The sequence below is a fragment of the Lissotriton vulgaris genome, chromosome 7, assembly GCF_964263255.1.
Source record: "Lissotriton vulgaris chromosome 7, aLisVul1.2, whole genome shotgun sequence".
Taxonomy (NCBI): Eukaryota; Metazoa; Chordata; class Amphibia; order Caudata; family Salamandridae; genus Lissotriton; species Lissotriton vulgaris.
This window is the reverse complement of record NC_141695.1, coordinates 274,424,065-274,447,359: the sequence shown is the minus strand read 5'-3', so window position 1 is coordinate 274,447,359 and position 23,295 is coordinate 274,424,065. Positions and strand designations below refer to the sequence as shown.

General features: G+C 42.0%; 1 protein-coding gene across 1 annotated transcript in view; it reads right to left on the bottom strand.

Annotated features, from left to right (window-relative positions):
- LOC147701380 (uncharacterized) overlaps positions 1-23,295 on the bottom strand; it is a 70,710-nt gene that overhangs the window by 6,340 nt on the left and 41,075 nt on the right. The window lies entirely within an intron of this gene.

The following is a 23,295-nucleotide window of genomic DNA, read 5'->3' as shown; positions in this document are numbered from 1 at the left end:
ATGTATGTAAAAGTATTTCTTATGAACAACTTCACATTGTGAATGTATCTATATGTCGGGGTCCTTACTCACTTCCTTCCTCATTGCGTGGTCCTCTCTCTTTTCAATTGTTTTCGCTCCACCCTTCCTCCAGAATACCATAGCGCTGAGACTGGTATCGTAGCGCTGCTCCCCCACCACTGCCAAACTTCATATTTATATTTATTTATTTAAATTACATTGGCACCCGCTCTGTGCGTAGCGCTCCGCATTGCTTTGTGTCTCTTAAGTTCTCTCACTGTGCACGCTCCGCACTGCTTTGCCTGCTGTTGACCTAATTTCACTTGTGATTGCTTGGATATTTTGAGTATTGGAAATTGCGCCCGTTTGTTCAGAGTCCTGCTCTCCTGTTGTTATTGTAGCTTCCATTTCGTTGTGCCTGCAGCCCGGCCCTCCCCCTACGCTCCCGCCTCCCAGCTCCCCCTCCCACGCTCCGCCCCCTCCACTATCCTTATATGACAGATACCTCCCCGCTCAGCGTTTACGCGCAGCGATCGCGCCCCAGTCGTGCCGAAGGTGCGCCAAAGGTAAGCCCGTCTACGCCCGTCCGTGCCTGGATCGCGCCCAGCGCCAGACCCCCTGGTCCTCGTACCACCCACCTCCCCCGCATTACCTACGATGCCACCACCCTCCTAGCCCTTAACCCCGGCCGACTCCCCCACTGCGTCCAAGCCACTCCTGGACACACCCATGGTCCCTTCTCTTGCAACTCCTGCAAGTTCCACGGCAGCAAGATCAACTCCTCATCCACGGACACAAAACAGAGATCTGACTCCAACTACCTAAAATGCATCCTGCTCAACACCCGCTCAGTCCACAGACACGCCATCGAACTTTGGAATCTACTAGACACCATCTCTCCCGACGTCGCCTTCCTAACAGAAACATGGATGAACGCCTCATCAGCCCCAGACATCACCATTGCCATCCCAGAAGAATACAAAATCATCCGTAAGGACCGCACCGACCAAACAGGAGAAGGCATCGCTATCGTCCATAAGAACTCCATACGCATCTCAACCAGCTCAGACGTCAACCTCGCTAGCGCCGAACACCTTCACTTCCAGATCCACACCGACCCCAAGACCACACTCAGAGGCACTCTCCTCTACAGGCCTCCAGGACCCCATGCAAAATTCAGGGACGTTATCACTGACTTCATCACCCCACACGCCCTCCCCTCCGAGGAATACATCCTACTGGGAGACCTCAACTTTCACTTGGAAAAGAGCAACGACAGCAACACCACCTCCCTTCGGGACAATCTCGCCAACCTCGGACTCAAACAACTTGTCACTACGCCCACCCACATCGCAGGTCACACACTCGACCCTATCTTCACCTCCAGCAAACATGTCTCCTTCAGCCACACCACAACTCTACATTGGACGGACCACAGCTGCGTACACTTTACCTACAATAAGACCACAACTCACAACCAACCTCAACCTACTCTACGAAGAAACTGGAACAAAATCACCATCGACCAGATCTCCTCATCGCTTCTTCAAAACCCCCCTGCCCACTCCTCAAACACCGACCAAGCAGCGATTAACCTCACCCAATGGCTATCCAACAGCGCCGACATCCTAGCACCGCCGAAAAAATGTCAAATCAAACTTGGCAGCAAAAACGCCTCCTGGTTCAACGATGATCTTAAGAAATCGAAGAAACTCTGCCGCTCCCTCGAGAAGGCCTGGAAAAAAGACCCAAACGCCAGCACCAGGGACGCCTTCAAAAACGCCACCCGCATACACCACCAACTGATCCGGACTGCCAAGAAAGCCGCATTCAAAGACCGACTAGACAACAACGCCCACAACAGCAAGGAACTATTCAACATCGTCAAAGAATTCACCAACCCCTCAGCAAACTCCAATGATATCACCCCCTCTCAAGCCCTATGCGACTCCCTAGCCTCGTTCTTCCACAACAAAATCGCAGACATCCACAACAGCTTCGACAACCAACCCGGAGACCATCCCACCCAATCTCCTGCCGTACCTTCACCCCCCTCGAACATCCTTAACGACTGGAACCCAATCTCCACCGAGGACACCTTCCGCCTGATGAACTCCATCCACTCAGGATCCCCCACAGACCCATGTCCTCACCATATCTTCAACAAAGCAGACTCCATCATAGCACCACACCTCCGAGACGTCATCAACTGCTCCCTCAACTCCGCCACATTCCCGGAAAGCTGGAAACACGCCGAACTCAGCGCCCTTCTGAAAAAACCCACAGCGGACCCCACCGAACTCAAAAACTACCGCCCCATCTCGCTCCTTCCATTCCCAGCCAAAGTCATCGAGAAAGCCGTCAATAACCAGCTCGCCGCCTTCCTCGAAAGCAACAAATCCCTCGACTCCTCACAGTCCGGCTTCCGAGCCAAGCACAGCACGGAGACCGCCCTCATCGCATCAACAGACGACCTTCGAACTCTACTGGACAATGGAGACACAGTCGCCCTCATCCTCCTAGACCTCTCCGCAGCCTTCGACACAGTCTGCCATAGCACTCTTCTACAGCGCCTCAAAAACATCGGGATCCAAGGAAAAGCACTGGAATGGATCACCTCATTCCTCACCGGAAGAACCCAGAGGGTCCGCCTCCCACCATTCAAGTCCGAGGCCACTGAAGTCATCTGCGGCGTACCCCAAGGTTCCTCACTCAGCCCCACCCTCTTCAACGTATACATGAGCCCCCTCGCGACCATCGCTCGCCAACACAACCTCAACATCATATCCTACGCAGATGACACCCAACTGATCCTATCACTCACCAAAGACCCCAACACCGCCAAAATCAACCTACATGAAGGTATGAAAGAAGTAGCAGAGTGGATGAAGCACAGCCGTCTGAAACTGAACTCAGACAAAACAGAAGTCCTTATCTTAGGCACCTCCCCCTCCGCTTGGGACGACTCTTGGTGGCCAGAGGCCCTTGGAAAAGCACCCATCCCGACGGACCACGCACGGAACCTGGGCATCATCCTGGACTCCTCACTCTCTATGAACAGACAAGTCAACGCAGTCTCATCTTCATGCTTCAACATCCTCCGCATGCTCAAAAAAACATTTCGCTGGATCCCCACCGAAACCAGAAAAACAGTCACCCATGCACTGGTTACAAGTCGCCTGGACTACGGAAACACCCTATACGCCGGCATCACCGCAAAACTCCAGAAAAAACTCCAACGCATCCAGAACGCATCAGCTAGTCTCATACTAGATATCCCGCGTAAAGACCATATCTCTAACCACCTGAAAAACCTCCACTGGCTCACCGTCAATAAGTGGATTACTTTCCGCCTCCTAACCCACGCTCAAAAAGCACTCTACGAACTTGGACCCGAATGCCTCAACACACGACTTTCCTTCTACACCCCCCCTCGCCAGCTACGATCTTCCAACCAAGCCCTTGCCACCATTCCTCGCATCAATAAAACCACCATGGGAGGCAGATCCTTCTCCTACCTCGCAGCTAAAACCTGGAACTCACTCCCCACTCACCTACGTCTCACACAGAACCACCTAGCATTCAGAAAGCAACTTAAAACCTGGATATTCGACAAGTAATTCCCATCCCTTCCTCAAGCGCCTTGAGACCCTCTGGGTATTTAGCGCGCTATATAAATTTCTGACTTGACTTGACTTGACTTGTCCACATCCTCTGATTGTGTCTTTGTTTTTTTTTCATAGCCCTAGCCCTCTCTCTGTTTCTATTGTATGCTTCCGTGCTGTCGAATTCCTTTCTCACTTCCAATAATCCTGTTAGAACATTGTGTACTACTTTCACCAGTTTTCAGATTCTAGCGTCCAAGCAGGCAACGTATTTTCCTGGCCGCAATCACATATTATGATGATTAAACACACAACACACAATACTAAATGGCTAGGTATGATGTCATGATCATTGATAAATGATAATAAAACAACTAACCCTTAATATTAAAATACACATCTGGAAATGAAGCATTTGCACCCTACATAAAGATAAGTCCCTTACCACATTTAGCATAGTGTCTCGTCTGGAAGAGTATATCTTGTGATTACTTGAGAAAGTATTATCATTATCATGGCAAGATTAATGTACAAGGGGCCAGATGTACAAATCCATTTAGTGGTGGCAAAGCCTGGGATTTGCTAAATCACAGGGCGTATGACTACTAAATGTATCTTTTAAGTGATCTCAACTCATTTTGCAATTTGGAAACAGGAATTGAATAACTGGTTTTGAAAAACATAAAATACCGCAATTTGTAGGTGGCAAGTTTAGGCCTCCTCACACAAAATGTGATTTGCAAAACATTGATAGATTATTATAAGAAACTGGGTTTTTGGTTGAAGGGGAGAGACCCTCCTTCAGCAACAACTGAATTACTTATCAGGGTGAATCACAAAAGTCACTAAATTAACCTGTGCTTAACATGGTTACCTTAGAGGAACTGTGTTAAGTATTTATGCAAACAGCAATAAAGTGAAGATGCAAGACAAGACATATCCTAAACCAATTTAGAAAACCAGAGTAAAATGGAATAAATCAAATGACACCAAAACAAATTAAATGCAATCAGAATTATGTATTTTTAAAGTTTTAGGTGAAAAATAGAATCTAATAGATCAAAGCACCAATTGCAGACATCTAGTCATGTGAAACCGGAGCAAAGTATAACGATATGGCTGACCACAATGGTACATCAAGGGTATACATGAGGTGGATTGGCCTGAGTCTCGACCTATCTTGACACTTAGGGGCCGATTCCAATGCAGCCGGAACTGCCTCCGACCATCGGTGGATCCATTTTGACTGCATCGGAACTGGCTGTTTGGATTCCTTTCCGACCAACTCATTTTGATTAGGTAGGTTGGAAAGTAATCAGAACCGGAATTCTGAATGGCTTGCGATGGGCTCAGAGAGCTCAGCTCCCATTCGGAAACCCATCATCATTCCACAATCCCTTGGGTGACTCTTTCCGGCCAAGGGATTATGATGGAAGTTTCCATAGCCTTTCTGTGCTGGCCTTTCTGAAACAGACAAGTGCGTGTGGTGGTGACCTCCCTATCACCTCATATGGCCCAGTCCACTAGTCCTCCACTGGGTCTTCCAGGGGATCCAATGGCTCCAAAATCCACACCTTCTGACCAGATTGAAACTTAACCAGAGAGGCCCTCCAGTCATACTAGAGTTTCACGACTACCTGGTTAGCAACTGTGTTCTCAGTGGTGACCTTGCAGAGCTGCTTCATCTGTGATCTTAGAGCCAACATGTAACTGAATATATCCCCAGGGGATTTCTTGTGATCTTGCTCCCACCATCCTTCACAAGGATAAGAGGTCCTAGGACAGAGTAGCTATAAAGAAGCTTAAAGGGCTGAACCCAACTCTGTTCTTAGACATCTACCTGTAAGTAAACAACAGGCATGGTAAAATATATCCCACTTCCTCCTCAAGGGTTCTGATAGGCATATGATCATACTTGTTGTATCTCTCGATTAAAAGGGAAATCGGTTCTGTCGGGTAATGGAAACAACTAATTTGTAAGTTCTATATGATTGTTGTTTTACCTCTGAAGTATTGGGGCCAATTGGAAAAGACATCTTTTCCAATAGGCCCCAATACTTCAGAGACCCAATAGAATTGTTAAACGATAAATGGGATTCTGTAAATCTGTATTAATGAACAGCCTCTTCTGAAAGTTAAATTTGTATTTATTTGTATAAACTGTTTGTACAGATTATTCATTGTATATATTGTGTATGTCACGTGAGCACTATTCACTATTGTCACTGGTTGCACCTGTTTACTATGATATTGACAGTCACTCTGAATGAAAAATATAAAGATATAAAGATTTCTATAAAGGCTTTTCTTTTCATTTATTGTAAGAACCTGTCTTGAATTTCTGTTTTGAATTCCTGTCAGAGGGAAGTAAAACAACAATCATATAGAACTTACAAATTAGTTGTTTCCATTACCAAACAGAACCGATTTTCCTTTTAATCATAATTTACCCAGGTTCTGAGGGACACAAGGTTAACCCCAGTTTTTTCTTGAAATTGTTGTATCTCTCAACATGCTCATTGGTTTGGAAATAGTAGGGTATGGAGAACTTGTACGTTACTCCACACTCATCCTACATACACTTCATATATGCAGACATGAAGTTGGTACCCCTGTCAGACTCCACTTTCTTGAAGGAACCTACTAGGGTAAGAGGGGTGGCTTCTGCATACCAAATGGCGTGGTCAGGCACATGATCATGCCTTCAAAGGTATGGTTGAGCCTCTCAACAAGCCCATTGGTTTGTTGATAATAGAGTTTTGAGAAGTTGAAGGTTAACCCACACTCATCCCACATGGACTACATGTACGATGAAATGAAGTTGGTATCACAGTCAGATACTACCTCCTTGGGGGTCCAAAAAAGATAACTATACCCATTGATGCCCTGGCCACTGGGGGTTCAATTAACGCCCTTGGATTTTGCCTCTGGGTCCCAGGTGGCATGGTCCACCAAAACCAAGGTATCAGTGTTGTCCAAAGTTGTCTTGGGGTCCAGAGCCACACAATGTCAATGCCCACCCTTTCAAATTTGTAGCCAATAAAAGGAATGGAAACAAGTAGATTGTTCTGCTCTTCGCCTGTCTTCCTACTGGCCTGGGAGGTAGGACAGGACCTGCAAAAAGCATCTGATATCACTGTCATCCGGGGCCAATAAAAGTGGGTGACCTGCCTTTCAAAGATTTGGTCTACCCCAGAAGCCCTGCGAGGGGTGCATCATGAGTCAGTCCAAGTAGGAAGGCCCTGTACCAATGGGGGAGCGCCAACACACACACTATACAGTAGATGTGGCAATCACCGGAGGTGTCTTTATTTACCTTAGGCTCTCCTTCTTGCTTGGCAGAATTCCATCCTGTAGAGGCCTCCTTCAGCTTGCTATACACTCTCTCAGGGGAGCGATGTCTTCCCTTATAGGTTCTGGAGCATCCTCCTCAGGTTCTGTTTCCTCTCAGGCGGTGGAAATCTCTGTGGTGGGTTTCATCCCCCCACCCCTCCTCTTCTTGGAGGTACCATTGTTCCAGGCATCAGTACGTTCATACTCTGCTCTCAGAGTGCCATGGACCTTGTAGTCAGCCCCACCCATTTAGGCAACATGTGTATCTACAAGTGAGATCATAGCTGAACCTCCATCGAGATGGTGTGCTTAATATAATTTCCCAACATTCAACATTCAATGACCTTAGACCCACCACATTCAAAAGTAACCAGAGCCACTGGGTAGTAACTATTTTGCTTATCAGCAATAACCACCTGATGAACTAGATTGGGAAGTACCTGCTTTGAGAACACCATTAGACACCTGACACTAGTCATACAGGCACCAGTGTCTCTCAGAGCCTCCACCCATAGCACAGCTGTGGTGACCCACTGCATATACTTATTTGTATTAGTAGGCCATAAGCATTAAATACAGTCTCTCTGTCTGCCAGGGACACCACTGCACTGCCCCGGTACTAACTAGGACAACATCCTCCATGGGCACTACACTAGTTATTTTTGGTCCTGCCTACCAGTTTGGGACTGCTGCATTTTCATGCAGTGAATCTGTCCTTTGAGTGCCCGCACCTATAACAATCAAAGTGACCTGAGGACATCTTCCCATGGACATCTCTCTGCTTCTGCTTCTTGTCCTCTTGGGACTGGGAATTTCTCCCCGGAAAGCTCTTTGCTGGCCTTTAGAGAACTTAGTTTTACTTTTGTGTAGCTTTTTCTTCCTTCACTAATAAGGCATAGGCCTATTTTACCATGTTCTTGGGAGAAAGCACCAGACCTTTAGCACTGGTTAGCAGGGTACAGAGTTCTAAAGCCAACAAAAAAGAATTAAGCAGAAAGGAGGAGTTACTTAAAAAGTTTGGGGGACTACCACCCAAGGGTGCCAGGTCTAATAACACAAAAAATTACTAAGAAAAGATTGAAAATTATTTCTGAAAGGTAAAAGCTTTGTACAAAATAAAGCATTAAAAAGGATAAATTACATTCTAATTTTCCTATGCATCATAATAAAAATCTTGAATATCATATAATTGGAATTGCTTGTTCAGTTAGAAGGTTTTTATAATGTAAACATATTTCTAATAATGACTCTTGACACTAAACCATAAAAAAGTGTTTATAAAAATGTCATCTGACATTACCCAAGAAATAAAGATCCTATTCACAAAGCAGTAAGTAAATATGTACTACTGTGGTACTGTTTTATGTACCATTGCATGCACTTGTGGGTTCACTTCACAACATCGAAGCTGGGCTCAAAAAGGGAATATTGAGGAATATGTATATACATTTAGTAGAAGTTGAATCAAACATTCCTTCTTGAGCACTTTTACTAATAGAAAGTTGAATGTTTTAAAGCTGATTCACAAAGGTATCTAGGAATATGTAACAGACTACTAATTTCCAAATTCAGATAGGCTTTTGTGGCCCCTAAATCAAAAGTCATGTGAAAGTTTCAAACAAATTTCCTCCACCAAAAAAAAGTTTGGTAGAACATGCAAATACCATGTCCATCGACTTTACCAAATATTGTTAGGGTATAAACACTTAAGTATATTTAGGTTAGACAGATCTATTTAGTTCAACACACCCAAGACCAATTTTAATACTCTTCTTTGCTCATTTTGATCCCTATTGCCCAACTGTAATCCAAAATTAGTTACATTCTGTTTGTAGCCAATTGTATGTAAAAATTGAGCTGGCGTCCAGGGATTTCTGAGTGCAAATCTCTCCAGGTATTCCCTTTCAGTACTTTTCAGGGAAAGCAGTTAGAAATGTAACAGTAGGTAAGATGTAGCCCACATTGTTTTTCCCTATTCTAAACATGTATGGTGAGAACACTCAGGGAATTATCTTGATCATAATCTCACAGTGTGCCCCCAAGGTGGTTTTACGATCAATTACTTGGGGGGCAGTGTCCTTTCAAACTTACTATATGCTGGTGACTTAGTACTCATAAGCTGTCCCACTGTAGGCCTTCAGCACACCTTAAGCCTACTTGTAAGAAAATGGCATGAGCATCAATTTGGAAAAGACCATCATCATGGTCTTGAACCAAAGCAAGGCAAAAGGGAAACCTTGTTGGTATCTGGGCAAACAACTGCTGGAGACAGTTATAGAGTGCAAAAGAGGGAGAGAGACACGTTTGCTTGGACCGGTTATTAACTGGTGTAGTTAGAATGATTTTTAGTCTTACTAAGTATGCAGCATTATCTCAAATAAGACTAGGGTTTGGCAAGCAGAAACAGGTGCTGGCTCACAGAGGCGCATTCATTAATTGCTGGAAAAAGATTAAAGATGCGCAGCCAGGGAACTTGAATGCTCATCGGTGGGCTGCACTGACAACCAAGGAAAATTGTCCAGCAAGGGCCTTTCCCCACAAATCAATAAAGCAATTAGGACTACAGGGACTGTTGAAGGTGTCCAGAACCCATGAAAGTTTCAGATGGATGGTCAACAAACCATCAAACAAGTCTTCCTGTTAGAAGACAAAGCAACACTTACAGGCAGAGCAAATGGCTGGTTTGTCCTTCACTGCTACTCAAAGGCAGTACCTCAGCTGTACCTAAGCACAGGGTTCCCTAATGCCACAAAGTAGAAATAGTTGTTACAGTCTTGGTGTTCTTCCCTCACTACTGCATTTTCCACCATGATAATGCACTTCAGTATACCCCTGATGTTGTCTGTTTGGGGATCAGAGAGAAGATAAATCTCATGTAATATGCATATGTAAAGAACTCATAAGTGAACGCAGAGCACCGTTATTCCCGTTTTTTAATCACAAAGATATTCAAACCTACAGGAAGGTGGTCATGGCATGTTTCGCCATAGAGGATCTACAACGTCTTAAGATATATGATCGCAGTCAAAAAGAGATAAATTGATGAAAATACTTCCTGAGGACATCACTGAAATCCAGGTGAGCCTGGGGAAACAGCGTTTGTTACTCGTTGTCACAAAGGATTTCCGCTAGACTGCTGTCTGTGCGCAAATTGAACACAAATGTAAGGAGACTAATTCCCAGAAATACATCCTGAGGAAAAGATGTAAGACTAGGGGAAGGGGAACAGAGTTCTGCATTCAACAGATCAGCATTGCAGCTGGGACCATGCCCTGATGGAGCTCTCACTCCGGGGGGAGGTATGAATTCCTCTACATGAACTCACTGAGAGCTGAGGTCAGGTTAGCCTTGCAATTTTACATGGATGATGTATTTTATCTATTTATCTTTTCCTCCTTCTTGAAACCATTCATCACAAAGGTACTCTTTACAACTGTGCATGCTAATTTGACTGAGAGGCAGTCTACTTAGCTGACAGCAACTGCATATTATCATGACTGAGCAAAGCTGACACAATGTTATTTTGCTCAGTGTGATGTTATAATTACAGGCTAGTGATAATAAAATCACCACCCTAATCATGAAATTCAAATGTTGAAATTGTTTTTCAAGTAAATTAACCATCTGTTAAGCTCACATACAAGATTACAAGAACATGGTCACTTGTTAATCCCAGTCAATGATACTATACAGATTGATACTTCATTGACTTATAGATAATTAGTTAAACAAGTATATGCAGCATGAATAAAAGAGGTGCACAAGACATGCAAAAACCACATACACTGCTTGAACACATTGAAATTCAGAAGAGAAAAACGGTGCACCACTTGGACTAAATAAAAACATACCAATAATGAAATCTACTCTACTGGATTCTTCTGCCATTGCTGCACACAGTAACTGATATTCTTTGGATATAAATCCTTCAAATTAAATCACTCAGTGAGTCAGTCAAAATCCTTTATTTCTAAGAAACAAATGTATATAGAAATATTACATACATTTCATTTGACATATATAATTACAAATATCATTAAAAAACATTCAGTCTAAAAATTGGAATTTCGTCTCATTAAAATTCAATCAAAGATCACCACCTTATTGTATACTATAAAATGAAAACCCTTAGGATATCAATACCTCAAGATGCATAATTCATTTTGTAAGAGACTGTAAAGTGCAAAGTGCAGGGCTATACTTTCTTATAGAGAGAGGAATAAAGTATCCAGGATCATCTTCTATTTTCACCATTTGGAACAGTACAGAGTGCAGTACACAACACAACTGCATTATCACGTACCTGTGAGCAACATTTAGTAAGCTAAAACATGCCTCTCATTCTGCCAAACAACATTATAAAGTACTGTATGCAGAACAACTATCACAAGCCCAGGACTCCCTTTCACCAACTTCCTAACAAATTTGGGATAAGCCCCTAGCAAATCTGGGAGTACAAATCTTAACCCTCATTCAGGATCAAGTAAGAAGAGAAAGCCTGCCATAGGAGGTTACAATCTTCTGCAAAAATTGACCAGTAGCACTAGCTACATCCTAAAACCTGAGAACACATATCAGATTAAGTCTTTCATCCCGTGTTTAAATACCAACATTTTATAAAAACAGGATGGAGAGTTGTCCTCCTTTCCTCCAGGAAGAGTAAACAATCAAACAAAAGATGCCTCACTGAATGGGAAACATTGGTTACATCGCGGTGTTTACACCGCAATACCTTTACAACGGGGTCATTACAAAGAAAGACATTACAATGACTTGCAGTAGATGGCACTCTAACCTAGGGAATAGTATGATTTACTATTCCAACACCTTCCCTACTGTACGTAGACTGGAGTTTGAATAGGAAATCATACTATTTCTAAGTCCAGCGCCCTCCAACGCAAATCATTGTAACAACTTGCAATGTAATGCCTGCGTTGTTAAGGTATTGCGGTGTAAACACCGTGATAAAATGTCATATATTCCACTGAATACTTACGACCCGCTGACCCATTGTGCACAACTTTGACCAAATAAAAAGATACCAATTACAAAATATACTTCTACCTATGACTGGCCTCTCCTGCCATTGCTGCACACAGTAAATGATATTATTTGAATATAAATCCTTCACAAGACATCACTCACCGTTTCTCAATAGTGCTATGACACATCACTCAAAATTACTTAGTAATTTCTGGGGTGAAAGTTCAATATCAAATGAATCCACACACTGTTAATGCTCTGACTCCGTTCTGCAGGCTTCACAGTTAGTTTAGCTGAGGAATTAAGGAGGCCCTTAAAGCTGATAATGCATTAATTGCTACAGTCAAATCTTTGGAGTGTACTCAGCAAAAAAAGGTACAGAGAGATCAGACTGGTCATTAGTTGCAGCATAACAATGCAGAAGTACCACACTGGACAAGTCACTACTTCTCCAGGCGTCTCACAATTTGTTTATAAAAACTATTTCTCCTTTTATATGATTGTTGTTTTACCTCTGAAGTATTGGGGCCAATTGGAAAATACATCTTTTCCAATTGGCCCCAATACTTCAGAGACCCAATAGAATTGTTGAACGATAAATGGGATTCTGTAAATCTGTATTAATGAACAGCCTCTTCTGAAAGTTAAATTTGTATTTATTTGTATAAACTGTTTGTACAGATTATTTATTGTATAAATTGTGTATGTCACGTGAGCACTATTCACTATTGTCACTGGTTGCACCTGTTTACTATGATATTGACAGTCACTCTGAACGAAAAATATAAAGATATAAAGATTTCTATACAGGCTTTTCTTTTCATTTATTGTAAGAACCTGTCTTGAATTTCTGTTTTGAATTCCTGTCAGAGGGAAGTAAAACAACAATCATATAGAACTTACAAATTAGTTGTTTCCATTACCCGACAGAACCGATTTTCCTTTTAACTATAATTTACCCAGGTTCTGAGGGACACAAGGTTAACCCCAGTTTTTTCTTGAAATTGTTGTATCTCTCAACATGCTCATTGGTTTGGAAATAGTAGGGTATGGAGAACTTGTACGTTACTCCACACTCATCCTACATACACTTCATATATGCAGATATGAAGTTGGTACCCCTGTCAGACTCCACCTTCTTGAAGGAATCTACTAGGGTAAGAGGGATGGCTTCTGCATACCAAATGGCGTGGTCAGGCACATGATCATGCCTTCAAAGGTCTGGTTGAGCCTCTCAACAAGCCCATTGGTTTGTTGATAATAGAGTTTTGAGAAGTTGAATGTTAACCCACACTCATCCCACATGGACTACATGTACGATGAAATGAAGTTGGTATCACAGTCAGATACTACCTCCTTGGGGGTCCAAAAAAGATAACTATACCCATTGATGCCCTGGCCACTGGGGGTTCAATTAACGCCCTTGGATTTTGCCTCTGGGTCCCATTTGGCATGGTCCACCAAAACCAAGGTATCAGTGTTGTCCAAAGTTGTCTTGGGGTCCAGAGCCACACAATGTCAATGCCCACCCTTTCAAATTTGTAGCCAATAAAAGGAATGGAAACAAGTAGATTGTTCTGCTTTTCGCCTGTCTTCCTACTGGCCTGGGAGGTAGGACAAGACCCGCAAAAAGCATCTGATATCACTGTCATCCGGGGCCAATAAAAGTGGGTGACCCGCCTTTCAAAGATTTGGTCTACCCCAGAAGCCCTGCGAGGGGTGCATCATGAGTCAGTCCAAGTAGGAAGGCCCTGTACCAATGGGGGAGTGCCAACACACACACTATACAGTAGATGTGGCAATCACCGGAGGTGTCTTTATTTACCTTAGGTTCTCCTTCTTGCTTGGCAGAATTCCATCCCGTAGAGGCCTCCTTCAGCTTGCTATACACTCTCTCAGGGCAGCAATGTCTTCCCTTATAGGTTCTGGAGCATCCTCCTCAGGTTCTGTTTCCTCTCAGGCGGTGGAAATCTCTGTGGTGGGTTTCATCCCCCCACCCCTCCTCTTCTTGGCAGGTACCATTGTTCCAGGCATCAGTACGTTCATACTCTGCTCTCAGAGTGCCATGGACCTTGTAGTCAGCCCCACCCACTTAGGCAACATGTGCATCTACAAGTGAGACCATAGCTGAACCTCCATCGAGATGGTGTGCTTCATATAATTTCCCAACATTCAACAATCAATGACCTTAGACCCACCACATTCAAAAGTAACCAGAGCCACTGGGTAGTAACTATTTTGCTTATCAGCAATAACCACCTGATGAACTAGATTGGGACGTACCTGCTTTGAGAACACCATTAGACACCTGACACTAGTCATACAGGCACCAGTGTCTCTCAGAGCTTCCACCCAATGCACAGCTGTGGTGACCCACTGCATATACTTATTTGTATTAGTAGGCCATAAGCATTAAATTGAGTCTCTCTGTCTGCCAGGGACACCACTGCACTGCCCCGGTACTAACTGGGACAACATCCTCCATGGGCACTACACTAGTTATTTTTGGTCCTGCCTACCAGTTTGGGACTGCTGCATTTTCATGCAGTGAATCTGTCCTTTGAGTGCCCGCACCTATAACAATCAAAGTGACCTGAGGACATCTTCCCATGGACATCTCTCTGCTTCTGCTTCTTGTCCTCTTGGGACTGGGAATTTCTCCCCGGAAAGCTCTTTGGTGGCCTTTGGAGAACTTAGTTTTACTTTTGTGTACCTTTTTCTTCCTTCACTAATTAGGCATAGGCCTATTTTACCATGTTCTTGGGAGAAAGCACCAGACCTTTAGCACTGGTTAGCAGGGTACAGAGTCTTAAAGCCAACAAAAAAGAATTAAGCAGAAAGGAGGAGTGACTTAAAAAAGTTTGGCGGACTACCACCCAAGGGTGCCAGGTCTAATAACACAAAAAATTACTAAGAAAAGATTGAAAATTATTTCTGAAAGGTAAAAGCTTTGTACAAAATTAAAGCATTAAAAAGGATAAATTACATTCTAATTTTCCTATGCATCATAATAAAAATCTTGAATATCATATAATTGAAATTGCTTGTTCAGTTAGAAGGTTTTTATAATGTAAACATATTTCTAATAATGACTCTTGACACTAAACCATAAAAAAGTGTTTATAAAAATGTCAGCTGACATTACCCAAGAAATAAAGATCCTATTCACAAAGCAGTAAGTAAATATGTACTACTGTGGTACTGTTTTATGTACCATTGCATGCACTTGTGAGTTCACTTCACAACATCGAAGCTGGGCTCAAAAAGGGAATATTGAGGAATATGTATATACATTTAGTAGAAGTTGAATCAAACATTCCTTCTTGAGCACTTTTACTAATAGAAAGTTGAATGTTTTAAAGCTGATTCACAAAGGTATTTAGGAATATGTAACAGACTACTAATTTCCAAATTCAGATAGGCTTTTGAGGCCCCTAAATCAAAAGTCATGTGATAGTTTCAAACAGATTTCCTCCACCAAAAAAAAAGTCTGGTAGAACATGCAAATACCATGTCCATCGACTTTACCAAATATTGTTAGGGTATAAACACTTAAGTATATTTAGGTTAGACAGATCTATTTAGTTCAACACACCCAAGACCAATTTTAATACTCTTCTTTGCTCATTTTGATCCCTATTTCCCAACTGTAATCCAAAATTAGTTACATACTGTTTGTAGCTAATTTTATGTAAAAATTGAGCTGGCGTCCAGGGATTTCTGAGTGCAAATCTCTCCAGGTATTCCCTTTCAGTACTTTTCAGGGAAAGCAGTTAGAAATGTAACAGTAGGTAAGATGTAGCCCACATTGTTGTTCCCTATTCTAAACATGAATGGTGAGAACACTCAGGGAATTATCTTGATCATAATCTCACAGTCTGCCCCCAAGGTGGTTTTACGATCAATTACTTGGGGGGCAGTGTCCTTTCAAACTTACTATATGCTGGTGACTTAGTACTCATAAGCTGTCCCTCTGTAGGCCTTCAGCACAACTTAAGCCTACTTGTAAGAAAATGGCATGGGCATCAATTTGGAAAAGACCATCATCATGGTCTTGAACCAAAGCAAGGCAAAAGGGAAACCTTGTTGGTATCTGGGCAAACAACTGCTGGAGACAGTTATAGAGTGCAAAAGAGGGAGAGAGACACGTTTGCTTGGACCGGTTATTAACTGGTGTAGTTAGAATGATTTTTAGTCTTACTAAGTATGCAGCATTATCTCAAATAAGACTAGAGTTTGGCAAGCAGAAACAGGTGCTGGCTCACAGAGGCGCATTCATTATTTGCTGGAAAAAGATTAAAGATGCGCAGCCAGGGAACTTGAATGCTCATCGGTGGGCTGAACTGACAACCAAGGAAAATTGTCCAGCAAGGGCCTATCCCCACAAATCAATAAAGCAATTAGGACTACAGGGACTGTTGAAGGTGTCAAGAACCCATGAAAGTTTCAGATGGATGGTCAACAAACCATCAAACAAGTCTTCCTGTTAGAAGACAAAGCAACACTTACAGGCAGAGCAAATGGCTGGTTTGTCCTTCACTGCTACTCAAAGGCAGTACCTCAGCTGTACCTAAGCACAGGGTTCCCTAATGCCACAAAGTAGAAATAGTTGTTACAGTCTTGGTGTTCTTCCCTCACTACTGCATTTTCCACCATGATAATGCACTTCAGAATACCCCTGATGTTGTCTGTTTGGGGATCAGAGAGAAGATAAATCTCATGTAATATGCGTATGTAAAGAACTCATAAGTGAACGCAGAGCACCGTTATTCCCGTTTTTTAATCACAAAGATATTCAAACCTACAGGAAGGTGGTCATGGCATGTTTCGCCATAGAGGATCTACAATGTCTTAAGATATATGATCGCAGTCAAAAAGAGATAAATTGATGAAAATACTTCCTGAGGACATCACTGAAATCCAGGTGAGCCTGGGGAAACAGATTTTGTTACTCGTTGTCACAAAGGGCTTTCCGCTAGACTGCTGTCTGTGCGTAAATTGAACACAAATGTAAGGAGACTAATTCCCAGAAATACATCCTGAGGAAAAGCTGAAAGACTAGGGGAAGGGGAACAGAGTTCTGCATTCAACAGATCAGCATTGCAGCTGGGACCATGCCCTGATGGAGCTCTCACTCCGGGGGGAGGTATGAATTCCTCTACATGAACTCACTGAGAGCTGAGGTCAGGTTAGCCTTGCAATTTTACATGGATGATGTATTTTATCTATTTATCTTTTCCTCCTTCTTGAAACCATTCATCACAAAGGTACTCTTTACAACTGTGCATGCTAATTTGAATGAGAGGCAGTCTACTTAGCTGACAGCAACTGCATATTATCATGACTGAGCAAAGCTGACACAATGTTATTTTGCTCAGTGTGATGTTACAATTACAGGCTAGTGATAATAAAATCACCACCCTAATCATGAAATTCAAATGTTGAAATTGTTTTTCAAGTAAATTAACCATATGTTAAGCTCACATACAAGATTACAAGAACATGGTCCCTTGTTAATCCCAGTCAATGATACTATACAGATTGATACTTCATTGACTTCTAGAAAATTAGTTAGACAAGTATATGCAGCATGAATAAAAGAGGTGCATAAGACATGCAAAAACCACATACACTGCTTGAACACATTGAAATTCAGAAGAGAAAAACGGTGCACCACTTGGACTAAATAAAAACATACCAATAATGAAATCTACTCTACTGGATTCTTCTGCCATTGCTGCACACAGTAACTGATATTCTTTGGATATAAATCCTTCAAATTAAATCACTCAGTGAGTCAGTCAAAATCCTTTATTTCTAAGAAACAAATGTATATAGAAATATTACATACATTTCATTTGACATATATAATTACAAATATCATTAAAAAACATTCAGTCTAATAATTGGAATTTCGTCTCATTAAAATTCAATCAAAGATCACCACCTTATTGTATACTATAAAATGAAAACCCTTAGGATATCAATACCTCAAGATGCATAATTCATTTTGTAAGAGACTGTAAAGTGCAAAGTGCAGGGCTATACTTTCTTATAGAGAGAGGAATAAAGTATCCAGGATCATCTTCTATTTTCACCATTTGGAACAGTACAGAGTGCAGTACACAACACAACTCCATTATCACGTACCTGTGAGCAACATTTAGTAAGCTAAAACATGCCTCTCATTCTGCCAAACAACATTATAAAGTACTGTATGCAGAACAACTATCACAAGCCCAGGACTCCCTTTCACCAACTTCCTAACAAATTTGGGCTAAGCCCCTAGCAAATCTGGGAGTACAAATCTTAACCCTCATTCAGGATCAAGTAAGAAGAGAAAGCCTGCCATAGGAGGTTACAATCTTCTGCAAAAATTGACCAGTAGCATTAGCTACATCCTAAAACCTGAGAACACATATCAGATTAAGTCTCTCATCCCGTGTTTAAATACCAACATTTTATAAAAACAGGATGGAGAGTTGTCCTCCTTTCCTCCAGGAAGAGTAAACAATCAAACAAAAGATGCCTCACTGAATGGGAAACATTGGTTACATCGCGGTGTTTACACCGCAATACCTTTACAACGGGGTTATTACAAAGAAAGACATTACAATGACTTGCAGTAGATGGCACTCTAACCTAGGGAATAGTATGATTTACTATTCCAACACCTTCCCTACTGTACGTAGACTGGAGTTTGAATAGGAAATCATACTATTTCTAAGTCCAGCGCCCTCCAACGCAAATCATTGTAACAACTTGCAATGTAATGCCTGCGTTGTTAAGGTATTGCGGTGTAAACACCGTGATAAAATGTCATATATTCCACTGAATACTTACGACCCGCTGACCCATTGTGCACAACTTTGACCAAATAAAAAGATACCAATTACAAAATATACTTCTACCTATGACTGGCCTCTTCTGCCATTGCTGCACACAGTAAATGATATTATTTGAATATAAATCCTTTACAAGACATCACTCACCGTTTCTCAATAGTGCTATGACACATCACTCAAAATTACTTAGTAATTTCTGGGATGAAAGTTCAATATCAAATGAATCCACACACTGTTAATGCTCTGACTCCGTTCTGCAGGCTTCACAGTTAGTTTAGCTGAGGAATTAAGGAGGCCCTTAAAGCTGATAATGCATTAATTGCTACAGTCAAATCTTTGGAGTGTACTCAGCAAAAAAAGGTACAGAGAGATCAGACTGGTCTGTAGTTGCAGCATAACAATGCAGAAGTACCACACTGGACAAGTCACTACTTCTCCAGGCGTCTCACAATTTGTTTATAAAAATTATTTCTCCTTTTATATGATTGTTGTTTTACCTCTGAAGTATTGGGGCCAATTGGAAAATACATCTTTTCCAATTGGCCCCAATACTTCGGAGACCCAATAGAATTGTTAAACGATAAATGGGATTCTGTAAATCTGTATTAATGAACAGCCTCTTCTGAAAGTTAAATTTGTATTTATTTGTATAAACTGTTTGTACAGATTATTCATTGTATAAATTGTGTATGTCACGTGAGCACTATTCACTATTGTCACTGGTTGCACCTGTTTACTATGATATTGACAGTCACTCTGAACGAAAAATATACAGATATAAAGATTTCTATACAGGCTTTTCTTTTCATTTATTGTAAGAACCTGTCTTGAATTTCTGTTTTGAATTCCTGTCAGAGGGAAGTAAAACAACAATCATATAGAACTTACAAATTAGTTGTTTCCATTACCCGACAGAACCGATTTTCCTTTTAACCATAATTTACCCAGGTTCTGAGGGACACAAGGTTAACCCCAGTTTTTTCTTGAAATTGTTGTATCTCTCAACATGCTCATTGGTTTGGAAATAGTAGGGTATAGAGAACTTGTACGTTACTCCACACTCATCCTACATACACTTCATATATGCAGACATGAAGTTGGTACCCCTGTCAGACTCCACCTTCTTGAAGGAATCTACTAGGGTAAGAGGGATGGCTTCTGCATACCAAATGGCGTGGTCAGGCACATGATCATGCCTTCAAAGGTCTGGTTGAGCCTCTCAACTTGCCCATTGGTTTGTTGATAATAGAGTTTTGAGAAGTTGAAGGTTAACCCACACTCATCCCACATGGACTACATGTACGATGAAATGAAGTTGGTATCACAGTCAGATACTACCTCCTTGGGGGTCCAAAAAAGATAACTATACCCATTGATGCCCTGGCCACTGGGGGTTCAATTAACGCCCTTGGATTTTGCCTCTGGGTCCCAGGTGGCATGGTCCACCAAAACCAAGGTATCAGTGTTGTCCACAGTTGTCTTGGGGTCCAGAGCCACACAATGTCAATGCCCACCCTTTCAAATTTGTAGCCAATAAAAGGAATGGAAACAAGTAGATTGTTCTGCTTTTCGCCTGTCTTCCTACTGGCCTGGGAGGTAGGACAGGACCTGCAAAAAGCATCTGATATCACTGTCATCCGGGGCCAATAAAAGTGGGAGACCCGCCTTTCAAAGATTTGGTCTACCCCAGAAGCCCTGCGAGGGGTGCATCATGAGTCAGTCCAAGTAGGAAGGCCCTGTACCAATGGGGGAGTGCCAACACACACACTATACAGTAGATGTGGCAATCACCGGAGGTGTCTTTATGTACCTTAGGCTCTCCTTCTTGCTTGGCAGAATTCCATCCCGTAGAGGCCTCCTTCAGCTTGCTATACACTCTCTCAGGGCAGCAATGTCTTCCCTTATAGGTTCTGGAGCATCCTCCTCAGGTTCTGTTTCCTCTCAGGCGGTGGAAATCTCTGTGGTGGGTTTCATCCCCCCACCCCTCCTCTTCTTGGCAGGTACCATTGTTCCAGGCATCAGTACGTTCATACTCTGCTCTCAGAGTGCCATGGACCTTGTAGTCAGCCCCACCCACTTAGGCAACATGTGCATCTACAAGTGAGACCATAGCTGAACCTCCATCGAGATGGTGTGCTTCATATAATTTCCCAACATTCAACAATCAATGACCTTAGACCCACCACATTCAAAATTAACCAGAGCCACTGGGTAGTAACTATTTTGCTTATCAGCAATAACCACCTGATGAACTAGATTGGGAAGTACCTGCTTTGAGAACACCATTAGACACCTGACACTAGTCATACAGGCACCAGTGTCTCTCAGAGCCTCCACCCAATGCACAGCTGTGGTGACCCACTGCATATACTTATTCGTATTAGTAGGCCATAAGCATTAAATACAGTCTCTCTGTCTGCCAGGGACACCACTGCACTGCCCCGGTACTAATTGGGACAACATCCTCCATGGGCACTACACTAGTTATTTTTGGTCCTGCCTACCAGTTTGGGACTGCTGCATTTTCATGCAGTGAATCTGTCCTTTGAGTGCCCGCACCTATAACAATCAAAGTGACCTGAGGACATCTTCCCATGGACATCTCTCTCCTTCTGCTTCTTGTCCTCTTGGGACTGGGAATTTCTCCCCGGAAAGCTCTTTGGTGGCCTTTGGAGAACTTAGTTTTACTTTTGTTTACCTTTTTCTTCCTTCACTAATTAGGCATAGGCCTATTTTACCATGTTCTTGGGAGAAAGCACCAGACCTTTAGCACTGGTTAGCAGGGTACAGAGTCTTAAAGCCAACAAAAAAGAATTTAGCAGAAGGAGGAGTGACTTAAAAAAGTTTGGCGGACTACCACCCAAGGGTGCCAGGTCTAATAACACAAAAAATTACTAAGAAAAGATTGAAAATTATTTCTGAAAGGTAAAAGCTTTGTACAAAATTAAAGCATTAAAAAGGATAAATTACATTCTAATTTTCCTATGCATCATAATAAAAATCTTGAATATCATATAATCGAAATTGCTTGTTCAGTTAGAAGGTTTTTATAATGTAAACATATTTCTAATAATGACTCTTGACACTAAACAATAAAAAAGTGTTTATAAAAATGTCATCTGACATTACCCAAGAAATAAAGATCCTATTCACAAAGCAGTAAGTAAATATGTACTACTGTGGTACTGTTTTATGTACCATTGCATGCACTTGTGAGTTCACTTCACAACATCGAAGCTGGGCTCAAAAAGGGAATATTGAGGAATATGTATATACATTTAGTAGAAGTTGAATCAAACATTCCTTCTTGAGCACTTTTACTAATATAAAGTTGAATGTTTTAAAGCTGATTCACAAAGGTATCTAGGAATATGTAACAGACTACTAATTTCCGAATTCTGATAGGCTTTTGTGGCCCCTAAATCAAAAGTCATGTGATAGTTTCAAACAGATTTCCTCCACCAAAAAAAAAGTTTGGTAGAACATGCAAATACCATGTCCATCGACTTTACCAAATATTGTTAGGGTATAAACACTTAAGTATATTTAGGTTAGACAGATCTATTTAGTTCAACACACCCAAGACCAATTTTAATACTCTTCTTTGCTCATTTTGATCTCTATTTCCCAACTGTAATCCAAAATTAGTTACACACTGCTTGTAGCTAATTTTATGTAAAAATTGAGCTGGCGTCCAGGGATTTCTGAGTGCAAATCTCTCCAGGTATTCCCTTTCAGTTCTTTTCAGGGAAAGCAGTTAGAAATGTAACAGTAGGTAAGATGTAGCCCACATTGTTGTTCCCTATTCTAAACATGAATGGTGAGAACACTCAGGGAATTATCTTGATCATAATCTCACAGTCTGCCCCCAAGGTGGTTTTACGATCAATTACTTGGGGGGCAGTGTCCTTTCAAACTTACTATATGCTGGTGACTTAGTACTCATAAGCTGTCCCTCTGTAGGCCTTCAGCACAACTTAAGCCTACTTGTAAGAAAATGGCATGGGCATCAATTTGGAAAAGACCATCATCATGGTCTTGAACCAAAGCAAGGCAAAAGGGAAACCTTGTTGGTATCTGGGCAAACAACTGCTGGAGACAGTTATAGAGTGCAAAAGAGGGGGAGAGACACGTTTGTTTGGACCGGTTATTAACTGGTGTAGTTAGAATGATTTTTAGTCTTACTAAGTATGCAGCATTATCTCAAATAAGACTAGAGTTTGGCAAGCAGAAACAGGTGCTGGCTCACAGAGGCGCATTCATTAATTGCTGGAAAAAGATTAAAGATGCACAGCCAGGGAACTTGAATGCTCATCGGTGGGCTGAACTGACAACCAAGGAAAATTGTCCAGCAAGGGCCTATCCCCACAAATCAATAAAGCAATTAGGACTACAGGGACTGTTGAAGGTGTCAAGAACCCATGAAAGTTTCAGATGGATGGTCAACAAACCATCAAACAAGTCTTCCTGTTAGAAGACAAAGCAACACTTACAGGCAGAGCAAATGGCTGGTTTGTCCTTCACTGCTA